This window comes from Mobula hypostoma, chromosome 20 (genome assembly GCF_963921235.1).
Source record: "Mobula hypostoma chromosome 20, sMobHyp1.1, whole genome shotgun sequence".
Classification (NCBI taxonomy): Eukaryota; Metazoa; Chordata; class Chondrichthyes; order Myliobatiformes; family Myliobatidae; genus Mobula; species Mobula hypostoma.
This window is the reverse complement of record NC_086116.1, coordinates 30,727,776-30,753,076: the sequence shown is the minus strand read 5'-3', so window position 1 is coordinate 30,753,076 and position 25,301 is coordinate 30,727,776. Positions and strand designations below refer to the sequence as shown.

General features: G+C 41.9%; 1 long non-coding RNA gene across 2 annotated transcripts in view; it reads right to left on the bottom strand.

The window, feature by feature from the left end:
• Positions 1–764: 764 nt before the first annotated feature.
• LOC134359407 (uncharacterized) overlaps positions 765–25,301 on the bottom strand; it is a 156,917-nt gene continuing 132,380 nt past the window's right edge. For both annotated transcript variants that reach the window (XR_010021106.1, XR_010021105.1), the window contains one exon: positions 765–7,091. This is a non-coding gene — a long non-coding RNA (uncharacterized LOC134359407). The remainder of the gene's footprint in view (positions 7,092–25,301) is intronic.

Below are 25,301 nucleotides of genomic sequence, written 5' to 3'. Positions count from 1 at the left end.
TGCTCCGGAGATTCTGGATCACACAGTAGCAGCAGCAGCGAAGCGGGCAATTCAGAAGTTTCTCCAGATGTTCCTCCGTACTCTCACGTCTGTCTCCATCAAATCTGAATTATTCACGGTACCCTACTTGACAGATTACAGATATCATTCACCGGAGCGGCAGCTGCAAGCTGCGTCACGCCGCCATCTTCTCCTCCTCCTTTCAATTATTATTGAAATATTAAATACACAACACAAGTACCTCCACTTACCCTTCGGAGGATGCCAAGAGAGGGTAGCAGTAAGCCTGGAGGGAGTAGTATTGAAGGACTAGGAAAAACATTTGAAGAAGTAGAGGATATGAGAGGAAGCATTTTATTGTGAGAAAGTAATCGGGGTAAGGTAAAGTGAAAAGAATCGTAAAATATGAAAGACCTATTGACTTATCTCACTTTGGATATATGGTATTAGCACTTATTTTAGTCTTACTGACTTCAGATGAATTTAAATTTTGACTGACTGAATTTTACTGTTGAAGTGTTCGTATTTTCCTTGTTCAGACTGCACTCTGAATTAATCCATGTGCAAATAGGTATTATCTGATTCATTTAGTTTATATCAATATTAGCACTCTGTTCCCTGTGATATTATGCAGAATATATTAATCCTGTTCCACCACAAGAATATCCATTGAATAATTCTTACCTTGCAGACTTCAAATGAAGACCATATTCGCAGCAGCCGTGCACTTGTTTTCTGCCTGTATTGTATTCTGTGTGGTTCATTGATTAAAAGTTCAAAGTTCAAACTTCAAAATACATTTACTATCAAAGTACGTTCATATTATACAACTTTGAGATTTGTCCCCCAACAGGCAGCCACGAAACAAAGTAACCCAAAAGAACCCATAAAAAAAGACCATCAAACACCTAGAGTGCAGAGACAAAAAAAACAAATAATGCAAACAATAACTGCAAACAAATAGTCATCTGAGATTCTCTTTGGTAACGAGGTGAGTGGGAGCATGGTAAAAGCAAGGGGAATAAGTAATGTATTTGTGCTTTGTTCTGGGCAGTTTAGTTTTATTTTGGGAACCGCCATGTGTCAATCTTTTATTGATCGCTTAGTTATGCTTAATTATGCTTAAGTTTCATCGGTTCAAGATTGTATGTTTTGCTAGTTGCTAATAAAAGATCGAATTCAGTTCTTCAACTTTTGGAACATCATTACTGGAGTGATTGGAGGGCATGTCAACCAAGGGTAACAACCTGTGCTAGATCGCCAGCAGCGGTATTGGTTTATTAGAATTATTTTTAGGCATCCGTTAGTCTCATGAGACCATGGACTTGCACCTTGGAAAGTTTCCAGGGCGCAGGCAAGGGCAAGGTTGTACGGAAGACTGGCAGTTGCCCATGCTGCAAGTCTCCCCCTCCACGCCACCGATGTTGTCCAAGGGCCCATACAGCTTGGCACCGGTGTCATCGCAGAGCAATGTGTGGTTAAGTGCCTTGCTCAAGGACACACATGCTGACTCAGCCAAGGCTCGAACTAACGACCTTCAGATCACTAGACGAACACCTTAACCACTTAGCCATGCACCAACACACCTGCTACAAGTATGTTTCCCTGTACTGAGTTAGTTTAAGACTAGTAATACATTTTCCTACAGACTTTGAAATACATTTTACTCATGTGGCTGTGACCCAGGGTCAGCACTTTCTCCTGCCTAAACTCATCACTGTCTTACCAGTTACTGTGCAGACCATTTCCAGTTCACCTACCACTCATACTGGTCCATTAATGATGCCATAGCCTCAGCCCTCCAGTCCATCCTGTCTCTCCTAGAAGATGATGCCTCGTATACCAGGATATTGATCATTGACTTGAGCTTGGCCTTCAACATGATCATCACTCAGAGGTTGATTGCTAAATTGTCCACATTGGGACTCAACACCCCTCTCTGTAAATGGATCTTGGACTTCTTGACGAAAAGACCCTTTGGTCTAAGTTGGCAGCAATATCTCAAGCTCCATCATGCTGAGCATTGATTCCCATCATCCCCTCCCCCAGGGGTTGTGTGCTCAGTTTGCTGCTGACTCACGACTGCACTGCCAGATCCAGCTCAAACCGCATCATCAGGTTCGCTGATGATCCTACAGCAGTTGGATCTCATCAGCAACAATGATGAGTTGGCATACAGAGAAGAGATAGGGAGGCCTGTCAAATGGTGTGAGAACAATAGCCTGAGTTTCAACACGCACAAGACAAAAGAGATGATTGTTGACTTCAGGAAGGCAGAGGTTGACCATTCTCCATTGCACATCAATGGATCTGCTGTGGAGAGAGTGAAGAGCACAAAATTCCTTGGTGTGCACATAACTGATGATCTAACATGGGACCACAACGCCTGCTCACTAGTGAAGAAGGCACAACATCCTCTACACCTTCTGTGGAGACTGAGACGTGTAAGGATCCCTGCCACCATTCTAACAGCTTTCTTCAAGAGCACCATCAAGAATGTCCTGTCAGCCTGCACCATTGTGTGGTACGGAAGCAGCAGAGCATCAGACTGCAAGATCCTACAGAGGACAGTTAAAAACCACCAAGAGAATCATTGTGTCTCCCTCTCCCCTATTTGTGGCATTTACGGGGAGTGTTGCAGACAAACGGCCTGAATTATTGTTGATGATTCCCTATCGCCCATCACAACAATCTCTTTGACCTACTACCATCAGGAAGAAGGTAAAGAAACGTCTGGTCTAGGACGGCCAGACTGGGTCACAGCTTCTTTCAAGCTGTGAGACGAATGAATACCCTGCCACCATCAAGGTCGCCTCACTATAGGAAGAATGTGGAAGCATTGGAAAGGGTACAGAGGAGATTTACCAGGATGCTGCCTGGTTTAGAAAGTATGCATTATGATCAGAGATTAAGGGAGCTAGGGCTTTACTCTTTGGAGAGAAGGAGGATGAGAGGAGACATGATAGAGGTGTACAAGATAATAAGAGGAATAGATAGAGTGGATAGCCAGTGCCTCTTCCCCAGGGCACCACTGCTCAATACAAGCGGACATGGCTTCAAGGTAAGGGGTGGGCAGTTCAAGGGGGATATTAGAGGAAGGTTTTTTACTCAGAGAGTGGTTGGTGCGTGGAATGCACTGCCTGGGAGGCAGATACACTAGTGAAATTTAAGAGACTACTAGACAGGTATATGGAGGAATTTAAGGTGGGGGCTTATATGGGAGGCAGGGTTTGAAGGTCAGCACAACATTGTGGGCCGAAGGGCCTGTACTGTGCTGTACTATTCTATGTTCTATGTTCTATGTACATCACTAGGACAGCGAGCTGATTACTGTTTACCTGTGCTGTGTTTTACTACATGCAACTTGAATTATATTTTATTAACTTATTTATAGTATAATATTTTGGTTTATGTGCTGTGTGTGATATAAGGTGTACTGTGGTCCGGAGGAACAGTTATTATCTAAGTGAGTATGCAGTATACAACCCTGACATTTGTCTTCCCCCGAGTCACGAAACAAGGAACAACTATGGAACCAACCCGTTCAAAAAACAGCAAGTAGTAAACACCCCTCCGCCCATGCACAAAAAAGTCACACAAACAACAACAAAAAAATAGCAAAAACACAGGATATAAAGCATAATATCAATAGGCATATTTCAGTTCAGCTCAGTGTTCATTATCTGCAGGCCACCCTAATTCAAAGGTCACCCAAAAGCAGTAACAAAAAAACAACCACAAACAGAAGAAAATCTGCAGATGCTGAAAATCTGCAGTCAACACACACAAAATGGTGGAGGAATTCAGCAGGCCAGGCAGCATCCGCGGAAAGGAGTTCCCGATGAAGCGTCTCGGCCCAAAATGTCGACTGTTAACTCTTTTCCATAGATGGCTGCCTGGACTGCTGAATTCCTCCAGCAGTTTGTGTGTGTGTGTTGCAACAAAAAAGAGCGACCATAACTAGAAGAATTAGAACACATCATAAACTTGATTTAGAGTCCAAATCTATAGTCTGGGTTGATTAAAGCTTGCTCCAGCACCACCCACCGACAGCACCAAGGGAGAGGATAACAGGAAACCTTCAGACTCATTATGAAATTAGAGACATTGTCCGGAGATGCAAGTAACTAGAATAAGACTGCTCATACAGGAAATGGATTTTAAATCTATATCTGTAATTGGCCTTTTACTGATTGCTCTTCCAAAACATTTCAAGTTTGCTTTTCCTAAGCTTTTGAGTAGCTCTATTAGCACAGGCCACATGAAATGCTATTTCCACTCACTACAGCCACAAGAAAACACAGAATGTGGGTGTGAAACAGACCAAAATAGAAGTAGGCTCCAGTTGTAAATTCAGTTTGTTTTCATTGGGAAATGATAGTTGTACGTTACATTTTTAGCATAGCTGTGGGAGACAGATGTTTTTGTTACACAAATTCAATATTACATATAATTAAATAGACCTTTAAAGCATAAAACTGGGCTGTTCAATGTAATTGATCTGTAGACCATTTTCTCCCCTTCTCTCTATTAATATCCCTCCACTCTTATCTTGCTCAACTTGCTCATATGTTTAGTAGACTTTGCTTAATGCTTAAATACTGCTTACCTCAATGACTCCCAAATGTAGAAAATTTCCACATTTTCACCAATCTTTGAACAAAAAAATTTCTCAATGTCTGAAGGGTCCTGCTGAAAGGTCTCAGCCCAAAATGTCGACTGTACTCTTTTCCATAGATGCTGCCTAGCCTGCTGAGTTCCTCCAGCATTTAGTGTGTGTTGTCACAATGTCAGAGTTGGAATGCTAAGTACGTCACTATTTCCTCAGTATCGACAAAGTAAGGAAAGAAGTAAATGGTTAGATCTCAATTTTTACGGGTTAGTTTAGTGGTTCTCCTGACACAACTTAGTCATTGGAAACCCATAGCAACACAATCGATGTTACCGGCTGAGACAATTCTTCAGGACTGAGACTGAAGGGGTAAGATGCTAGAATAAAAAGATGGGGGGAGGGAAAGGAGGATAGCTGGAAGGTAATAGGTGAAGCCATGTGGGTGGGAAAGGTAAAGGGCTGGAGAGAAAGGAATCTGATAGGACAGGAATCCAGGAGGAAGTGATAAGCAGGTGAGAAGGGTTAAAAGGTCAGAGTGGGGTATAGAGGAAAAGGGAGGGAAATATTTTTTTTCCTGGAATGAGAAATTGATATTCATGCAATCAAGTTGGAGGCTACCCAGATGGAATATAATGTGTTGGCCTTATCTTGGCACAAGAGGACTCCATGGACCAACATGTTGGAATGGAAATGGAAATGAGAATAAAAACATTGGGCCATCAGGAAGTTCTGCTTGTGGAGGATGGAGCAGAGAGGCTGGATGAAGTGGTCCCCCAATTTATGACCCTGTTTTCTTTCATTAATGGCTTTCCACAGATGGAGTTGGGTTTGAGTCATCTTATATTGTCTAATATAGAGTCTTCATAAGTCTTCAGAATGTGGGAATAATGCAGAGGACTCAGAGGAAAGGTACACTTCATAGACAACATGCATACTCCACATAAACAGTACTTTTGGTTAGTATTGAATCCTTTAGTTGTGAGGCAGCAGTTCTACTAAAGCAGGAGAAGATGGCACCAGCTAACAACATGACCAAGGGTGACATCCTGCAGATGGATCATGAAACTACCTATATCACTTCTGTTACATCTTCTTTTTCTCTCAAATTTGTTTCCGCTGCTGTTGGAGCCTGTGATTTACATTTTTGGTCATGTGTTTTCAGGCCAATTGAGCAATATGGCACTTTGCTGCCTGTGAGGATGTTCTGGAAAGTGTGTGGCCTCAAGGTCAAGAACCCTGGAGATGAAGCATGAGTCCATGATGGATTAAAGCTCTGAGAAGGATTGAAGTCATCGAGACGAAAGCAGAAGGCAAGGGAGTTTAGGTGCCATCTACCAGCCTCTCACTTGCTGCTGCTGAAAGAAGGTCCCTACATTCAGATGGTCTCTTTCTCCCTCGGTGCTGCCAGAGGATGGTGCCAGAGTTGTGTGTCCAAGGTTTAATCAATACAGTGTGTGGATTGGAATCTGTAGTTCACGTTATGGTGTGTTTCTGGTTTCTGGTCACTCCTTTTTTGCTGCTATTTTGTGTAATTTTGAGCAGCAGATAGTGAATGACAGAACACTAAATTGAATTGAGCTGCACTGAATATGCTGAACTCTTTTGATTTTGTGTTTAATATTCTGTGTTTTTTTCACTCGTGCTTTTTGCCATTTGTATGATTTGTTTTTTTTTGGATCTGGGGGGTATATTTCTTTGAACAAGTTCCATGGTGTTGCTTTGTTTCATGGCTGTCTGTGAGGAAGATGAATCTCAGGGTTGTATACTAGATACATACTTTGATAATAAATCTTTTAATCTTTGAATCAACACTAGCCATCCTTGGCCTGTACTCTATCTGTGATATATTTTGCTATCTTCCTTACCTTAGAGTTAGCTGGTGCTACAATAATTACCTTTCACAAGTGCATGTTTGATCACTGAAGGATAGTCTAATAACCTCGGCCTAGATATTTTCATCCTTTTCTATTTTAACACAGTAGTAATTGTAACCAGGCAGTGGAATTATTTTTCATAGACAGCAGTGATCAGAAGGGTAAAAGATTTCCATGTTTACATTCATTAGATTCAAGATTCCAGACGCAATACTCAAGTTAATTTATCCCAGTGTAAAGAAATGTGCAAAAATCTGAGGCACATGTAAAACAATTCTGTAAAGCAAAGATGCTTTCAAAAATAATGAAATAAAAAGTTTCTAAATGTCAAAAAAAATTACCATAAAGAGCAGTAAACAGTATAAAACAAAATCTAATTGACATTTAGTGTGACCACCCTTTGCCTTTAAAATTGCATCAGTTCTCTAAGGTACACTGTCATGCAGTTTTATAAGAAAAACAGCTGGTAGGATGTTCCAAGCATCTTGGCAAACTTGCCGCAGTTCTTCTTCAAACTTTGGCTGTCTCATTTGCTTCGGTCTCTCCAGGTAATCCCAGACAGCCTCAATGCTGTTAAGATCAGGGCTCTGTAGAGCCCATACCATCTAAAACAATATTAAAAAAATCGAGGGTCACTAAGACTTTTGCACAGTGCTATAAATTGAAACATACAATGAAATGTGTCATTTACATTGCTAACCAACACACCCAAAGGTGTGCTGGGGAGAAGCCTGCAAGAATCGTCACACATTCCTGTATCAACATAACCTACCCACAATGCTCAGCAGAACAACGCGGAACACAACAAAACTCAACAAGCAACAAAGCAACAACAGCAAAACAATACAGTTCCTATTTCATACCATTCTTGGTTAAAACGGTTTTTAAATATATAAGAACATAGAACATAGAGCATAGAATAGTACAGCACAGTACAGGCCCTTCGGCCCACAATATTGTGCCGACCCTCAAACACTGCCTCCCATATAAGCCCCCACCTTAAATTCCTCCATATACCTGTCTAGTAGTCTCTCAAACTTCACTAGTGTATCTGCCTCCACCACTGACTCAGGCAGTGTATTCCACGCACCAACCACTCTCTGAGTAAAAAAACTTCCTCTAATATCCCCCTTGAACTGCCCACCCCTTACCTTAGAGCCATGTCCTCTTGTACTGAGCAGTGGTGCCCTGGGGAAGAGGCGCTGGCTATCCACTCTATCTATTCCTTTTATTATCTTGTACACCTCTATCATGTCTCTTCTCATCCTCCTTCTCTCCAAAGAGTAAAGCCCTAGCTCCCTTAATCTCTGATCATAATGCATACTTTCTAAACCAGGCAGCATCCTGGTAAATCTCCTCTGTACCCTTTCCAATGTTTCCACATCCTTCCTATAGTGAGGTGACCAGAACTGGACACAGTACTCCAAGTGTGGCCTAACCAGAGTTTTATAGAGCTGCATCATTACGTCGCTACTCTCAAACTCTATCCCTCGACTTATGAAAACTAACACCCTTTAAGCTTTCTTAACTGCCCTATCCACCTGTGAGGCAACTTTCAGGGATCTGTGGACATGTACCCAGAGATCCCTCTGCTCCTCCATACTACCAAGTATCCTGCCATTTACTTTGTACTCTGTCTCGGAGTTTGTCCTTCCAAAGTGTACCACCTCACACTTCTCCAGGTTGAACTCCATCTGCCACTTCTCAGCCCACTTCTGCATCCTATCAACGTCTCTCTGCAATCTTTGACAATCCTCTACACTATCTACAACATCACCAACCTTTGTGTTGTCTGCAAACTTGCCAACCCACCCTTCTACCCCCACATCCAGGTCATTAATAAAAATCATGAAAAGTAGAGGTCCCAGAACAGATCCTTGTGGGACACCACTAGTCACAATCCTCCAATCTGAATGTACTCCCTCCACCACCACCCTCTGCCTTCTGCAGGCAAGCCAATTTTGAATCCACCTAGCCAAACTTCCCTGGATCCCATGCCTTCTAACTTTTTGAATAAGCCTACCGTGTGGAACCTTGTCAAATGCCTTACTAAAATCCATATAGATCACATCCACAGCACTACCCTCATCTATATGCCTGGCCACCTCCTCAAAGAACTCTATCAGGCTTGTTAGACACGATCTGCCCTTCATAAAGCCATGCTGACTGTCCTTGATCAGCCCATGATTCTCTAAATGCCTATAGATCCTATCTCTAAGAATCTTTTCCAACAGCTTTCCCACCACAGACGTAAGGCTCACTGGTCTATAATTACCCGGACTATCCCTGCTATCTTTTTTGAACAAGGGGACAACATTCGCCTCCCTCCAATCCTCCAGTACCATTCCCGTGGACAACGAGGACATAAAGATCCTGGCCAGAGGCTCAGCAAATCTCTTCTCTCACTTCGTGGAGCAGCCTGGGGAATATTCCATCAGGCCCCGGGGACTTATCTGTCCTAATGTATTTTAACAACTCCAACACCTCCTCTCTCTTAATATCAACATGCTCTAGAACATCAACCTCACTCATATTGTCCTCACCATCATCAAGTTCCCTCTCATCGGTGAATACCGAAGAGAAGTATTCGTTGAGGACCTCGCTCACTTCCACAGCCTCCAGGCACATCTTCCCACCTTTATCTCTAATCGGTCCTACCTTCACTCCTGTCATCCTTTTTTGCTTCACATAATTGAATACCTTGGGGTTTTCCTTTACCCTACTCGCCAAGGCCTTCTCATGCCCCCTTCTTGCTCTTCTCAGCCCCTTCTTAAGCTCCTTTCTTGCTTCCCTATATTCCTCAATAGACCCATCTGATCCTTGCTTCCTAAACCTCATGTATGCTGCCTTCTTCCACCTGACTAGATTTTCCACCTCACTTGTCACCCATGGTTCCATCACCCTACCATTCTTTATCTTCCTCACCGGGATAAATTTATCCCTAACATCCCGCAAGAGATCTCTAAACATCGACCACATGTCCATAGTACATTTCCCTGCAAAAACATCAACCCAATTCACACCCACAAGTTCTAGCCTTATAGGCTCATAATTTGCCTTTCCGCAATTAAAAATTTTCCTGTCCTCTCTGATTCTATCCTTTTCCATGATAATGCTAAAGGCCAGGGAGCAGTGGTCACTATCCCCCAGATGCTCACTCACTGAGAGATCTGTGACCTGACCCAGTTCATTACTAGTACTAGATCTAGTATGGCATTCCCCCTGGTCGGCCTGTCCACATACTGTGACAGGAATCCGTCCTGGACACACTTAACAAACTCTGCCCCGTCCAAACCCTTGGAACTAATCAGGTGCCAATCAATATTAGGGAAGTTAAAGTCACCCATGATAACAACCCTGTTATTTTTGCACCTTTCCAAAATCTGCCTCCCAATCTGCTCCTCTGTATCTCTGCTGCTACCAGGGGGCCTATGGAATACCCCCAGTAGAGTAACTGCTCCCTTCCTGTTCCTGACTTCCACCCATATTGACTCAAAAAAGGATCCTGCTACATTACCCACCCTTTCTGTAGCTGTAATAGTATCCCTGACTAGTAATGCCACCCCTCCTCCCCTTTTTCCGCCCTCTCTATCCCTTTTAAAGCACTGAAATCCAGGAATATTGAGAATCCATCCCTGCCCTTGTGCCAGCCAAGTCTCTGTAATGGCCACTACATCATAATTCCATGTATGTATCCAAGCTCTCAGTTCATTACCTTTGTTCCTGATGCTTCTTGCATTGAAGTACACACATTTCAGCCCTTCTACCTTACTGTCTTTACACCGTTTATTCTGCTTCTCTTTCCTCAAAGCCTCTCTGTATGTTAGATCTGGTTTTACTCCATGCACTTCTTTCACTGCTCTGGGTCCCATCCCCCTTGCAAATTAGTTTAAACCTTCCCGAACCATGCTAGCAAACCTACCTGCAAGGATATTGCTCCCCCTCGAGTTCAGGTGCAACCCATCCAATCTGTACAGGTCCCACCTTCCCCAGAAAAAATCCCAATGATCCAAAAATCTAAAACCCTGCTCCCTGCACCAACTCCTCAGCCATGCATTCAACTGACATCTCCTCCAATTCTTACCATCACTGTCACGTAGCACTGGCAGCAATCCTGAGAACGTCACCCTTGAGGTCCTGTTCTTCAGCCTTCTGCCTAGTTCCCGAAACTCACACTTCAGAACCTCATCCCTCTTCCTGCCTATATCGTTGGTCCCAACATGTATCACGACTTCTGGTTGCTTTCCCTCTCGTACCAGGATGTCGTGCACCCGGTCAGAGACATCCCGGACCCTGGCACCCGGGAGGAAACAAACCATGCGGGTGTCTTTCCCACGTCCACAAAATCTCCTGTCTGCTCCCCTGACTATAGAGTCTCCAATGACAACAGCTCTCCTCTTCTCCGTCCCACCCTTCTGCACCACAGGGTCAGACTCAGTGCCAGAAGCCCTGCCACCGTGGCTCACACCTGGTCGGTCGTCCCCACCAACAGTATCCAGGACGGTAAACTTATTATTCAGGGGAATGGCTACAGGGGTGCTCTGCACTACCTGTCTGCTCACCTTCGCTTTCCCCCCTCTGACTGTCACCCAGCGACCTGCTTCTGGCAGCCTAGGTGTGACTACCTCCCTGTAGCTCTCCTATGACTGCCTCATTCTCCCTTATGAGTCGAAGGTTATCCAGCTGCTGCTCCAGATTCCTTACACGGTCTTCTAGATTGCCCAGCCATATGCACTTCTGGCAGATGTGACTCTGCGGGAGAGGGGAGTTCCCCCAAGACTGCCACATCACACATGAGAGGCACATCACCATCTCAGGAGACATTGTAAAAACTAATTGCGAGCTAACTTTTCCTCCACCTCTTCTTGTCGAAGCCTCTCGAGTCAAAGCCTCAAAGCTCCACTCCTTCACTGGCCCATTCAGTATGAGGAAGAAAGAATCAGCAATGTCTACTCCTTCTCCTGATCTACTTTCCTGCTTGAAGTACACATTCAACTGTACTTCCACCAAACCAGAAAGCTCATAGCCTTTGTCAAAACTGGAGACCAACCACTGCCTCAGCCCAGATCACCAGCACACTTGCTCGTTAACGGTGTTTCACCGACAACTGACAGTCAATCTTGGCAAGCAATTACAGTTCCCTGACTTCATTGCATCATCACCACTGAGGCCTGATATGGTCATTCTGTCAGAAACCTCGAAGCAGGTGGTCAATGCAGGACTAACAATTCCTTGGGAAGATCGAATTGAGGAGGCATTTGAGCATAAGGAAGACAAGTAGCAGGAGATGGTAGAGCAGTACCAGAGACAGGGATGGAGGGTCATCAGGATCGTCACAGAGGCTCCTGAGCAAGCCTCCAGCTAGCTATGGATCAAGAGGTCTGACCCATGGACCAGTGCTGCAGGGACACAAGCCAGGGTCTGATCAACCCCGGCTGGGTCAAAAGACCTGAAGCACCGATGACCCCAGTTTACATCACTGATGATGTGCCCCAGTGCATCCTAGGATGTATCTCAACATCATAACATTCAAATATGCATTCCAATAACATTTTATTCTGCTGCTTATCATTAGCACAAAAGCAAGTGGTAATTTACCACTTCGACTAATAGCATTTAATTCCAGCACAATGTTTGCAACAGATGTGAAAGGCTTCACAACCATTTCTTTCTTTCTTCTTTTTAAATCTTTTTATTAATTTTCCAAAATTGTAAACAGAATAACAATATTGATACAGAGAGATTGGAATAATCTTATTGTTGATAAATATGTACAAAAAAATTTCAAATAATACAGGTGTAATAGACTTCCAAACTCTTAATACAGTTAATCATAAAGAAAAAAGAAATAAAAAGAAAAAAATACAAAGACCGCCCCCAAAAAAAACTAAATACTAAACCCAAAAAAAAAGCAAATGGAACAAAACAAGGCTGGACCAATATCTTAAATCGAATACGTTCAATAATGTCATCAACTCCGCTTCTCTATTCATATATTTTAAGTTAATAAGAAGGATTCGGAAAGGTCAAATTACATCATATGAAAATGTTGAATAAATGGTTTCCAAGTCTCTTCAACAATATCACTTCTGATTTTTTCTAAATTTAAACATGATATAGTTTGGAAAAACCATTGAAATGTGGTAGGAGGGTTGGTCTCCTTCCAGTTCAATAAAATGGATCTTCTGGCCATTAAAGTAACAAATGCAATCATCCGACAGGCTGAAGAGGATAAAAATCTATGTTCTGTCATTGGCAAACCAAACATTGCCATAATAGGATGGGGTTGTAAGTCAAAACGCAAAACTGTTGAGATAATAACAAAAATATCTTTCCATAATTTTTCCAAAAGAGGGCAAGACCAAAACATATGAGTTAAGGAAGCCACCTCAGAGTGACATCTGTCACAAATAGGGTTTATATGGGAATAAAAACGGGCTAATTTATCTTTAGACATATAACCATTTCTGTTCCTTGTCTTCTCTGTCTCATTCATGCTTCTGTTGCAGGCTAATGAATACATTTTATTTCCTCTGTAGGCTGAAGGATAGTGTGGGAAATTGTAATAGATCTGTTGTTCAGGCTGGCAAGCTTGGTAGAAACTAGAACTCAGACTTGATGCTTTCTTATTCTCCAGGCATTATTCTAACAGTGGATAATCTATTTTCTCCAAAAATTGTTATGGAGCTCTCCAAATTCCAGTTTTTCAATTGGACAATCCTTCAGAGAGTTAACCTTGAAAATTAAACGGGCAAACAGCTCGGGGCATTGGAGTTCAGAATTCACTCCTGGCGTCCTCTGTAAGGACTCTCTGTCACGCTACTACAGCTCAGGCTTCAGAGTTCAGAGGTCAATCCCACCGTCTGCATGTCCTCCCCGTATAGGGAGTGGGTTTCCCCTGGGTGCTCCAGTTTCCCCCCACAGTCCAAAGACAAGGGTAGGTTAATTGTTCAGAGTAAGTTGTCCCATGATTAGGTTAGGATTAATCAGGGTTATCAGGGGTTGTTGTGGCCCACAGGGCCAGAGGGCCAACTCTGCGCTGTGTCTCTAAATAAGTTTATAAATCATAATCCTGCAACTCTTCTGTTAAAATAGAAGCCAAGCATTTTCATCTTGTTCCTATATCTTGTGTTCTGAAGAATATACATAATAACATGATAGATTTTCATTCTTGAAAGCAAACATCAGAAGCTGGGAGAGGATTCCATCATTGCCCTTGTCTATCCTGCCTCTAGTCTATGCACCACTGATTTAAGTGAACTGATCAAAACTATCATTACCTTATGCGTTTGAAAAGAATGAGTTATTAAGTACATTTCGGTCGTGAATTCAATTTGAAAAAAATGAGATGGAACACGATCTCATGCATAAGTCATTATATATAAATCTATGCATGTGCACATTTAATTCAAATCTTAGAGCAGTTCGCAGGTTTCCACATCAGTGTAATACTACCTCCCCTGGCCTCAAGGAATAACAGGTGATTTTTAATGGTGACCACAAATGACTGCCTTCTTCAAATGGTTTAACTTGAACTCTCGCTGAGTGACAAATTTATGTGAAATTATACGGTGCAGTTTTTTTTCAGTGCAATGTTTAGTACAAATTTGCCCAGTATGAAAGATCATAAAAAGGGATCCTGAAGCACATCAAGAATGATTTGCTATTATTGCATGTAATTCTTTCCAGTCATTAACCATTGTCTTTTAAGCCTGGGAATTTATTCAGAAAGCCTTTATTACTGTTGGTTTAACGAAGAAGAATTTTGGGCTCAAAGAACATCTTATTAGCCACAGTGAAATGTATTACATTCATGATACCAAGATACATCCTAATATGCACTGGGACACATCAACAGTGATGTAACTTGGGGTCCATGGGTGTTTCGGGTCTTTCAACACCAGACACTCTCGCCTAGGCGACCCAGCCAGGGATTGATCAGGCCCTGGCTTGTGTCCCAGCAGAATTAATCCACGGGTCACAGCTCTTGATCCATAGCCATCTGGAGGCTCGCTCAGTAGCCTCTGCGATGGCCCTGATGGTTCTTTTCTTTGCAGCCTCTGTAGTGTCAAGGAGAGAGTAGGTTTTACACAGCAAGCAGCCAGCAAAACCTCTACACTCCATCTACGAAGGCTCCTATTGTGCCCTCCACCCATGTCTCTGGCACTGCTGTACCAGCTCCTGATATTTGGCTTTCTTACAATCAAATGCTTCCTCAATCTAGTCTTCCCAAGGAACTGTCAATGTTACCACAACCAGCTCCTTCAAGGTTTCTGACAGAATGACCATGTCAGGCCTCAGGGATGATGATGCGATGAAGTCAGGGAACTTTGGTTGGTTGCTAAGATCGATTTTCGGTTGCCAATCAGACACTTTAGTGAGCAAGCCTACTGGTGACCTGGGCTGAGTCTGTGGTTGGACTCTAGCTTTGACGAAAGTTGTGGACTGTCTGGATTGGTGGAGCTGCCATGATCACAGTGAAAAGGATGATTATTTAGACCTCAACACGAAGTAGACCCATCCAGCCCTTCAAACCACTCCACCCCAGCAACCCCCAACAACCCTATTTAACTCTAACCCAATTTACCATGACCAATTAGCCTACCCGGTACATCTTTGGACTATGGGAGGAAACTAGAGCCCCTGGGGAAAGCCCACATATTCCATAGGGAGGGCGTACAGACTCCTTTCAGAGGACACTGGGTTTGAACTCTGAACTCTGAAACCTCGAGCTGCAATTGTGTCGCTCTAACTGTTACATTACTGTGGCAGATGATTCTTTTAATTCCATCTTAAATGTGTGATTGATTTGGTTTCAATAACCTCTGACTGAAAACAATCCATATTCTGATATATCTTTGCATGAACATTTTCTCAGTGCTTCTGCTACTAATTGCAAATATACACTCACTGGCCACTTTATTAGTTACCTTCTAGACCTGATAAAGTGGCCAATGAGTGTATGTTCAGGGCCTTCTACTGCTGTAGCCTATCTACTTCAAGGTTCAATATGTTGTGCATTCAGAGATGCTCTTCTGCACACCACTTATAATCTTATAATGCATGGTTACTTGAGTCACCATCACTTTCCCATCAGCTTGAACCATTCTGGCCATTCTCCTCTGACCTCTCTCTTTAACAAGGCACTTTCACCCACCGAATTGCTACCTACTGATTGCTTTTCATTTTTCTCACCATTCCTTGTAAACCCTAGAGACTGTTGTGCATGAAAGTCCCAGGAATTCAGCAGTTTCTGAGATACTCAAACCACCCCGTCTGGCACCAACAATCATTTCATGGTCAATGACACCAAGTCACATTTCTTCTCCATTCTGATGTTTAGTCTGAACAACAACTGAACCTCTTGACCGTGTCTGCATGCTTTTATGCATTATGTTGCTGCTACATGATTGGCTGATTAGACATTTGCATTACAAGCAGGTGTGCAGGTGTATCTAATAAAATGCCTGCTGAGTGTATATGGGGTGGGGATCAGGTGGCGTAGACTAGGGATTGGTTACACAACAGAATTAAAGATGATGTGAAGCACATTTTGCCTTATGCTGTTACCAAACCTGAATAGATCAAATCAAATTAAGATCCAAAGTGAGAGGAGAATGACTTGCCATTTTACAGAAATCTCCAAAGTGGAGCCTGGCTATGTCATTTACACAATAACTACATGGTCTATGTGAAGTTAAGCCACTAAATGCTTATTGCTACAACTATATCTAACCTATTGCAGCGTCCCAAATGTTATTGAATATTGTAGCTCTAACAGAGCTGAAATTGTTTCCCACCAAAGTTGTGCACACCCTTTTTCTTTTGTACCCAATGCCCCGTATAATTTTAATTAATTCACAATTGGTGGGTGTTGATGCCAAGGCTAGCAGTTAAAATCCTGAAGCCTATCGGATCATATTATAGAATAGAATGGTATTCATAAAGCTCTGTACACTATATCCTGAGACTTTTTCCTCCACTGTAGTGAGAATTTCACCGTCCAGGTTATGTTTTCATTGTTGAATCTATTACTCAAAAATGTAAGGTATCAGCGGTGGATAGTGTGGTTGTTCAAAGTTCCTTATTGGCCTAGTAGCATGAACAGGGAGAACTCGTTCCAGGGTCGAGCCTATACGTTTTAGGAAGTTAAGCACGTATGTGCCAAAAATTGTGACTACCGTGTTGTTTCTGCATATTTTGTTTTATTTATTTTCATAGTGCATACATAACTAGTTGATACACACTAAACTGAGATTATAACAGCAGGAACTGTGCTTTTTTATATTGATTTTGTTGTTTTTATTTTGATACCCTCTTTCTGCTTTAAAACATCTAAAAAAGATAAAGGGATTAAAGACCCAAAGAAGTACTTGTTGTCCTGAGTGTGTATTTTTCCCAGGCTACAAAATTTATTATCAAAGTATGTATGCAGTTTCTAATCTCGAGATTCGTCTTCCCACAGACAACCACGAGACAAAGAAATCCGGGGAACCGTTCAAAGAAGCACCCACACCCCACCCCCCCACCCCCCCGCCACCATGCGCAAAAAAAATCACACAAGCAGCAAAAAAAAACCATGAGCAAAAAATACAGAATATAAAACACAAAACCGAAAGAGTCCAGGCATATTCAGTTCAATTCACTTCAGTTCAATCTAGCACTATTTCGTTCGTTATCTGCTGGCTGCCCCGATCAAAGTCACACAAAACAGCAACAAAAATAGGAGCAATCAGAAACCAGAAACACATCATAATGTGAACTACAGAGTCCAATTCACAAACCTTGCCCAAGAGCCAGGACTCTGGTACCATCCTCTGACAACATCAAGGAAGAGGGAGAGAGAGACCATTCGAACGTAGGAACATTTCTCCTGGAGCAGTGAGTGAAAGGGAGACAGCTACATGCACGCACCTTCCTCCGGCAGCTGTGAGTGAGAGGCTGGTAGATGGCACTGAAGACCTGCTCACTTGTCGACACACCACGATATTACTCTTCTATCCAGATCATGTGCAAGAACGTAGAATGAGATTTTCCCCTCAAATTCCTGAATCTCTACCCTGTTGTGTAAGGGCAGGCAAGTATGGAATCACAAATGGTCTAGGGGGTTAGAACACATGAGATCCAGGGCCAATTGGATCAAAGTTGGTTCGGTGGCAGGAGGCAGGGGAAGGTAGTGGAGATTTGCATCTCAGGTTGAAGGCCTGTGAGCAGAAGTGAGCCACAGGAGTCAGTACTGGATCCTCTACGGTTTGTCATACATATTAATGAGTTTGATGATAAAGCAGGTAGCAAGATGAGTATGCTTACATAATTAGACCATAAGATATAGGAGCAGAATTAGGCCATCTCATTATGGCTGATCTATTATTCTTCTCCACCCCAGTCTTCAGCATTCTTCCCCGTATCCCTTCATGTCCTGACCAATCAAGAATCTAGTGATCTCTGCCTTAAATATACGTAAAGAATTGGGCTCCACAGCTGCCTGTGGCTCCATATTTCAACAGTCGAAGGAAGGGTAAAAGGCATTGATCTCATCTGGGAGCAAAAAGCTTTCGAGCATCTTTCAGTGACTCAGACTTGGTCTGGAATTGCCACCTTGCACATAAGATGGCTTTCTGGAGACCGTACCTGGTCCTCTGGTATTTTACTCGGTCACCAGTCCTGAACGCCACTCATATCATGGTTCATTGAGGGCTTCTGGTTGGGGAAGACTATGATTTTGTGAGGACACTCATCTATGACTGTTTTCATAAAGTCTGTGACAACCTCTGTGTATTCAGTCAGATCCTCTGATGAATCCTCGAATATGGCTCAGTCCACTGACTCAAAGCAATCCTGTAGCCATTCTTCTGCCTCCTGCGACCACCTCTTTGTTATCCTTATCTCTGGAGCTTTAGCCTCTGCCTGTACGCAGGTGTGAGAAGGTCAGCACAAGTCATCAGATTTCCTGAAACACTGCCTAGTCAAGGAACTGTAAGCTTTCCTAAACGTGAGGTAACAGTGGTCAAGTGTGTGACCCCTGGTGCTGCAGGTGATACGTTAATGATCATTGGGCAAAGGTTTCTTCAAACAAGCCTGAGTGAAGTCCCTGACTATGATTTGTTACAGAACCAGTCATTTTTTATTTTATCATTTTCTGATGAGCAATGTAAAGTCTTAAACAGATCTTAAAAAGCCAGGTTTAAGTAATAAGAATGGAGACAGTTGCTGGTTTCTGTTCAGAGTAAGGCTGCCCTAGACTGCAAATTATCACCACACTTAAGACAATAATTTCAAGGACATCCAAAAGGACCCAGCTGAAGCATGCTCCCGAATACATCAAATGGTTTTTAAATGAAGAAATAGAAAGTTTGATGCTTATCAGCAGATAGGCAATGGCACTCCATCTCTGGGGGTTACAAGGAAATACATCAAGGGCTTGAGCAGATGCCATAAACCGTGAGTGTGAGGCTAGAGTATTCATTACTGCCTCTTTTCAGGATGCCTACTTTAAAGTGATCTTTCCATACAAAGTGAAAAAAATCTGACAATTATAATTTAGAGCCATCATTTTTTTTATCTGATTCCCCTGGATTGGCAAGGTTGGAAGAGGGGTGGGCTGGATGGTTAGGGCATGTATTTAAAGAAATACTTAGAGAGCACGATCATCAGAACTCATGCTGCATTGTCTTTAGTGATATTCTTAATAAAATTATGAATCACTGAATCACAAAAACAAAGAAACTTTTACAATCCAAGAAGCCATTAAGACTAGTGTGCCTGTGCCAGTCAGGAAAGAGTTAACCAAGCTCATCCATCTTTCTTGTTCTTAGTCTATAGTCCGGCAGCCCAATGCTCTCTAAGTGCATATTCAAGCACTATTTAAATATGGTGAGGATTTTTGCCTCTAACACTTCGGGAAGTGAACTGAACACTCCTAACAATGCTTGAAAACATTTTTTCCAGATCTTTCCTCTCATCATTTCCCCAATTTATTTAAATACACGCCCCTGATTTCTGACCTAATAGTTGAGGGAAACAGATCCTTCCTATTTACTCATTGGAGTTTTGTAGAATTTTGTGCACCTACATTAAATCTCAAATCATCTTCCTCTGCTTCAACAACAGTTTATCCAGTTCTTCCTCATAACTGGCATTTGTCAGTCTTGTTAAACTCTGTATAAATCTTCCTCGTGATCTCTCCAGTGGAATCTTCTGTACAGCACCTAATAAATTACCTCGCATTTCTGTTCATTGGATTCCAGTTGTCATTTGTCTACCCAAAAGATCAGCTAATTTTTACCTCATAGACCTATAAATATCATTTACCTCACCATCAGCCATACAATATTCCTTCTTCCTTGGACCTCATTCAAACAATAATACAACATTTGTAATCCTCCATTCCTTTGCCACCACTTCTGTTATCAAAGGGTCTGCCATTTCTTCTCAGAATCTGTTCTTGTGACGTATTTCCATTTACAAAAATGATAAACTCCTTTTTACTCTTCAAAATTTATCCCATCCAATATATCACATATATATGTCTCAACTGCAACATCGGCATCATCGCTGTCTTTCATGAAGCCAGACACAATGTCATGAGTACTGCGAACCTCTGTGGCTTACTGTAGAGTGTTGGGCTCCAGGGTTTCTCGAGCACCTGTATTTACTAATTGTTAGAGCCGTTATGCCCTGGTGTTTACTGTTTAATCTTCTGAAGGTAATTGTGGGCAGCATGTGTGTCCTGCATCCTATGGGACTCTGCGTTTTCAGAGTTGCTTGGTTGTGCCTCTGGTGTTCTGTTGGTATTCCTATGTGTAATCTCTTGGTTCCATCTCTTCATGGGGAGCCTGACATTCCGACACTCCTAGGTCAAGACATTGCCAGCATCCACCTTGACTGAGTCCGAGTCTCCGCGCCTGAGCTGAATCATTGCCAACGTTCTCCGTGACAGAGTCTGCCATTCCTGTCAGCAGCCACCATGACACACAAATATCATAAATAGTCTTCAAGCAAAATTCAAGAGTTTTTTTAATGTCATTTCCAGTACTCAAGTGTAAAGGAGATTGTTACTCTCTATCCAATGCAGCACAAAAAACATAAGATATTAAGGACAAGAGTAATAAAAAAACACAATAAATATAAATACATAGATTGATTGTATGTCCATAAGGTGATACTAGGCAGAGCACTGTCTGTACATAAGTTGATTTTGACAGCTAATGATAAAGTAGAGGTGTTTGAGGGTTTGGAGGGGCGGGTTAGTGAATGTAGGTGTTAATCCGCCATACTACTTGGAGAAGGTAACTGTTTTTGAGTCTGTTGGCCCTGGTCTAGATGCTATGTAGCCTCCTCCCTGATGGGAGTGGGACAATTAGTATATGAGCAGGGTGTGTGAGATCCTTCATGATGCTACTGACCCTTTTCTGGCACCTTTCTGTATACATGTCCTTGATGGTGGGTAGGCTGGTGCCAGTGCTATATTGATAGCGCTAGTCACATCCTTTCACTATCTATTGTGGAGCCTTCCTGTCTACTGCTGTGCAGTTTCTATATCAAGCACTTGTTCGGATGCTCTCTACAGCACAACAGTTGAATGATGTGAATATAGACATGCATAGTCCAATTCTCTTCAGACTCCTCAGAAAGTAGAGATGTCCTTGAGCTTTCCTGATAGGGTATAATATGGTCTGGGACCATGAGAGGATCTGTGAGATATGCATTCTCAGGTGAGCTGCTGAAATAAAGAGGGGTATGATTGGTACGAGTTGTCCTGCAGTCAAGAACCATCTCCTCTGTCTTGGTGACACTGAGAAAAGGTTATTTTCCTGTCATATCATTTGTGCACCTTCCCTTCCCAGAACTCTAGATGTGCCAGTTCTACCAGCTATCACTGAACCTCTTATGTCTTCCTCTACAACAACTCCTCTTGCTTTATGACTGACTTACTTTCGAATAGCTCTTTCCAGTCCACTTTTACAAAATCATTTTCAATCTAGCAAGAGAGGATTTACCACAATTTAAGACCTTTCACCCTATATTTTTCTTTGTCCTCTTCTGTAGGTTGTCCATTAATTTCGACAACAATGATGGAACCTGTACAAGACAGCTTTTAAACCTTCGCTCTCTGCAGAATGTGGCAAAGCTGTCTTCCTGGCCATTAGATCTCGCTGTTGATCTCATTTGTCTAGACCACCAGAATTGATAGGATAAGCATATCCCTACCTCACCGACGAACCCTCAGCTGGTTCAGTCTGCCCGTCGAAGTGCCGTACTGGGGTGTGTCCTCTGTTGCATGCAAATAACTACTTGGAGCCACAGGTGAGAAGTGAATGTCCTCTGGTGACCAAAGAAGGATGAGCTGTTCTGAGGGGCGACAAGCTCTTTACCCAGAAGCTCTACCCCTTCCTGGACTCCCAATTCACCCCATCCTCTTCTATATCCAAGCTAGGTCACCCTCTAATGCTCCTATTATCGTCCTGCTCAGCTCCCTAAAATGAAATGCAGAGTTGCCCACCCCAATCTCACCTCTACATACTGGCAACAAAGAATATATGTCCTGAGTACAATTGAGAATTTTGTGCCCTCTATACCTGACTGCTACTGACTGTCTCCCAGATAAATTAAAGCCATTGAAATATCTTTTACTTCCCTAATGTTCTTGCATTTGTCTTTAGTCTACTGATAGTACTGCCTTGGACTTTTGCACAATACTGTATTTGTCAATGTGGAGCGGAGAGCGAGTTTGTAAATCTGGCAGAGCAAAGGATGATGTTGGGAATGGTGAGGGTGGAGTGCCATGGAAGGGATGTGAGTCAGGTAGCAGAGAAGACGTGTCAGGGATGGGGTGGTGGCGCAGTTGCGGACACACCCAGCCCTGAGACACCAGGCAAGGTCATTTGATTCCAAACAATTGGTTTATTGATCATTACAGAATGTCTCTCCGGTGTTTTCCGCTCCCTTCCCCTCTTCCCAAACATTATTGTGTTGATTGTTTAAATTAATTGAAAAAAAATACACTGAAGCTTGAAATAAGTGTAATTGATAAATAATTTTTAAGAATTGTGAAAATTTGCGGAGTATCGTATTACTGGAATAGTTGTATCTTTATTTTTTGGGCATTAGGTGTTTTCTGGTAGTTGAATCAAAAGGAAAATGTGGCAGTTAACTTCACACAACTGACCCATTTTGCTTTTATTGAAGATAAATGGATAGCAGGCCCATTGGTTCAGCCAAGTTTATATGATCCCTTATACCTTTCTGTGGGAAAAGTTGTGCCCCCTTCTCTGCACTATCACAAAACTGGAAACAAATTTATAAAAAACAGATCCAATATTTTACAGTTTATTTCATTTACCAACTGAAGCTTTGATTTTGAAATTATTCCAATTCCAGCATAATATCTTTAATGTCATCACTATGGTAACATCAAAGGGCCATGCTGTTCCAAGATGGTACCATGATTGCATTTTTTTAAGATCAGATTGTGCCTCTGTTTTCAATAAGAAATCATCCAAATAAGTATGAATTAACTCATTATCACTGAATTCCATGGCAATTTATTATCAGCATTTTGAAGTGCTACAGGGTTGTCAGGAAAGAAGTAACCTTTCACAGAATATCCAAAATCCAGAGGCTTGTTCTTTCAAACTAACGTTTTAAATGTTGCTGATGTATGGTTGTATTTAAGACACTTAAAATTGCTTTAAGTATTTAAAAACAAAAGCAATCAATTTATTAATATAAAACATTCCAAATCACTGATAAATAATTTGAAACATTTAAAAAAAAGAAAAATTAGTAAAACTCAAGTAATATTTGTTTTCTTTCTAATCTCCATGTTGGGAATACATACATGGGTAAATGGTTCTAATTGACATGAGTTCAGAGAGGTGGTTTTCCCAGCTTATTAAAGGATATCCCAGGGAATCGTGTTTCTGAGCACCTGTCATGTAATTTACCTGGACTACCAATGGAGCTGTGTATACTGTGTATCCTGGACATACTTAGATCTTGTAACATCAAACCTTTGTCAGTTCCATGGTCAATTCATTACACCCCAAGGTCAATATGCATCATCATTTAACCTGATAGAAATTAAATCTAGAATAGAATATAAAATAATCTGATAATTCTTGTAACACATCATTAATCAGCTAGTATATCCAACTGAGTGCCATGCAAATCTATGAGTATATGACTGGGGCAGCAATAGAAGTCAGCATTATTATTAAGGAGGCAAATGCTCTGCAAATATTGAGAGGAATTTTCATGATTAGGGTGGGAGCTTAAAAATAAATGCCTGGAAATTGTATCATCTTCACATAAATATATTATTACGTCAATAGATTTGGTACACTGCTGTATTCATCTATAACATATAAAGACTCTACAAAGAGATCTACAGTATTATGCAAAGTCTTAGACATATACATGTCGTTAGGGTGTCCAAAACCTTTGCACAGTATTGTAGTAGCTTTATGTATTGCGCTGTATTGCTGTCACAAAAAAAAACAAATTTGTAACATATGTGAGTGCGACAAACTTGATTCTGGTATAGGTCTCTATTGTGGACTGAGAGTGGGAAGGGGGCAGGGAGAGGGGAATCATGGATAAGAAAAGGGGAAGGGAGAGGGGAGTGAGCAGAAAGCACCAGAGGGATATCCTATGATGATCAAGATGTAAATAAAATAACCAATTACTGTTTTTGGAATCAAATGTTCTTGCCTGGTGTCTCAGGGCTGTGTGTGTCTGTACCCACACCACCTGCCACTTCCGGCACTCCTTCTCTGCGACCTGTCCCACACCCCTTCAGTAGCACTCCACCCTCACCATTCCCAATAACCATCGCTTCTGCCAGATTTACCAACTCGCTCTCCGTTCCATGTTGCGATATATAGTACTGAGCATTGATTTTTTAAAATTTCAAAAATAGACTTTATTCATGATAAAATACTGTACTGTGCAAAAGCCTCCATTATACAGTATGATGTACTCAAGATTTCTGCACAGTACTGCAGATTGATGAAAAGATCTGGTAAATGTGTAAAGGAGTGTGAAAGATGAAAGTTGCCCTTAGGATACAAGTTACTCTCCTGCACCTGTGTGCAGTAAGATACTGATCTTCTTATTCCTGGAAGGATGTAAATGTGATATAAGCAGTTCAGAGAAAATTTACTGGTACAATCAGATGGGAAATTGGCTTATGGTTGTATCGCCTAAAGTTTAGAAGAGCAAGAGGTAACTTTGATGAAACGTATAAAGTCCAGAGTGGAAACGCAAGAAACTGCCAAAAGCTAGAATCTGGAATCCCAATGTTGGGAATGAATCTGAAAATTCAACTACAGGTATCCTGTGCATCCAAATGTGTTGCTTGACTTGCTGAGAAGCTTACTTTTTGTTGAAGATCCTGAGTGGTTTTGATAGTGTGGATGTGAAGAGTCTGTTTCAAGATGTGGCAGTATCTGGAACCATGGTGATAAAACTCAGAGTTTTAAACACTACTTGTTTAAAATAGAGTTGAGGCAGAATTTCTGTCTTAGAGTTGAGAGCCTTGGAACTCATCCTCTAAGGTCAGCAGATTCAGAGCCTTTGAATATTTTTAAAGTAGAAATAGATGGTTTTGTAATAAGCAGGGGAGTGGGAAAAGACCACAGACAGATAGGAATATGGAGTTCAAAGGTCAAAGTTCAAGTTACATTTATCATCAAAATATGTAACTTGATACAAGCTTGAGATTCATCTCCTTACAGGCAGCCACAAAACAAAGAAAGCAAATAGAACCCATTAAAATAAGAAGACCGTCAAACACCCAATGTGCAGAGAGCGAA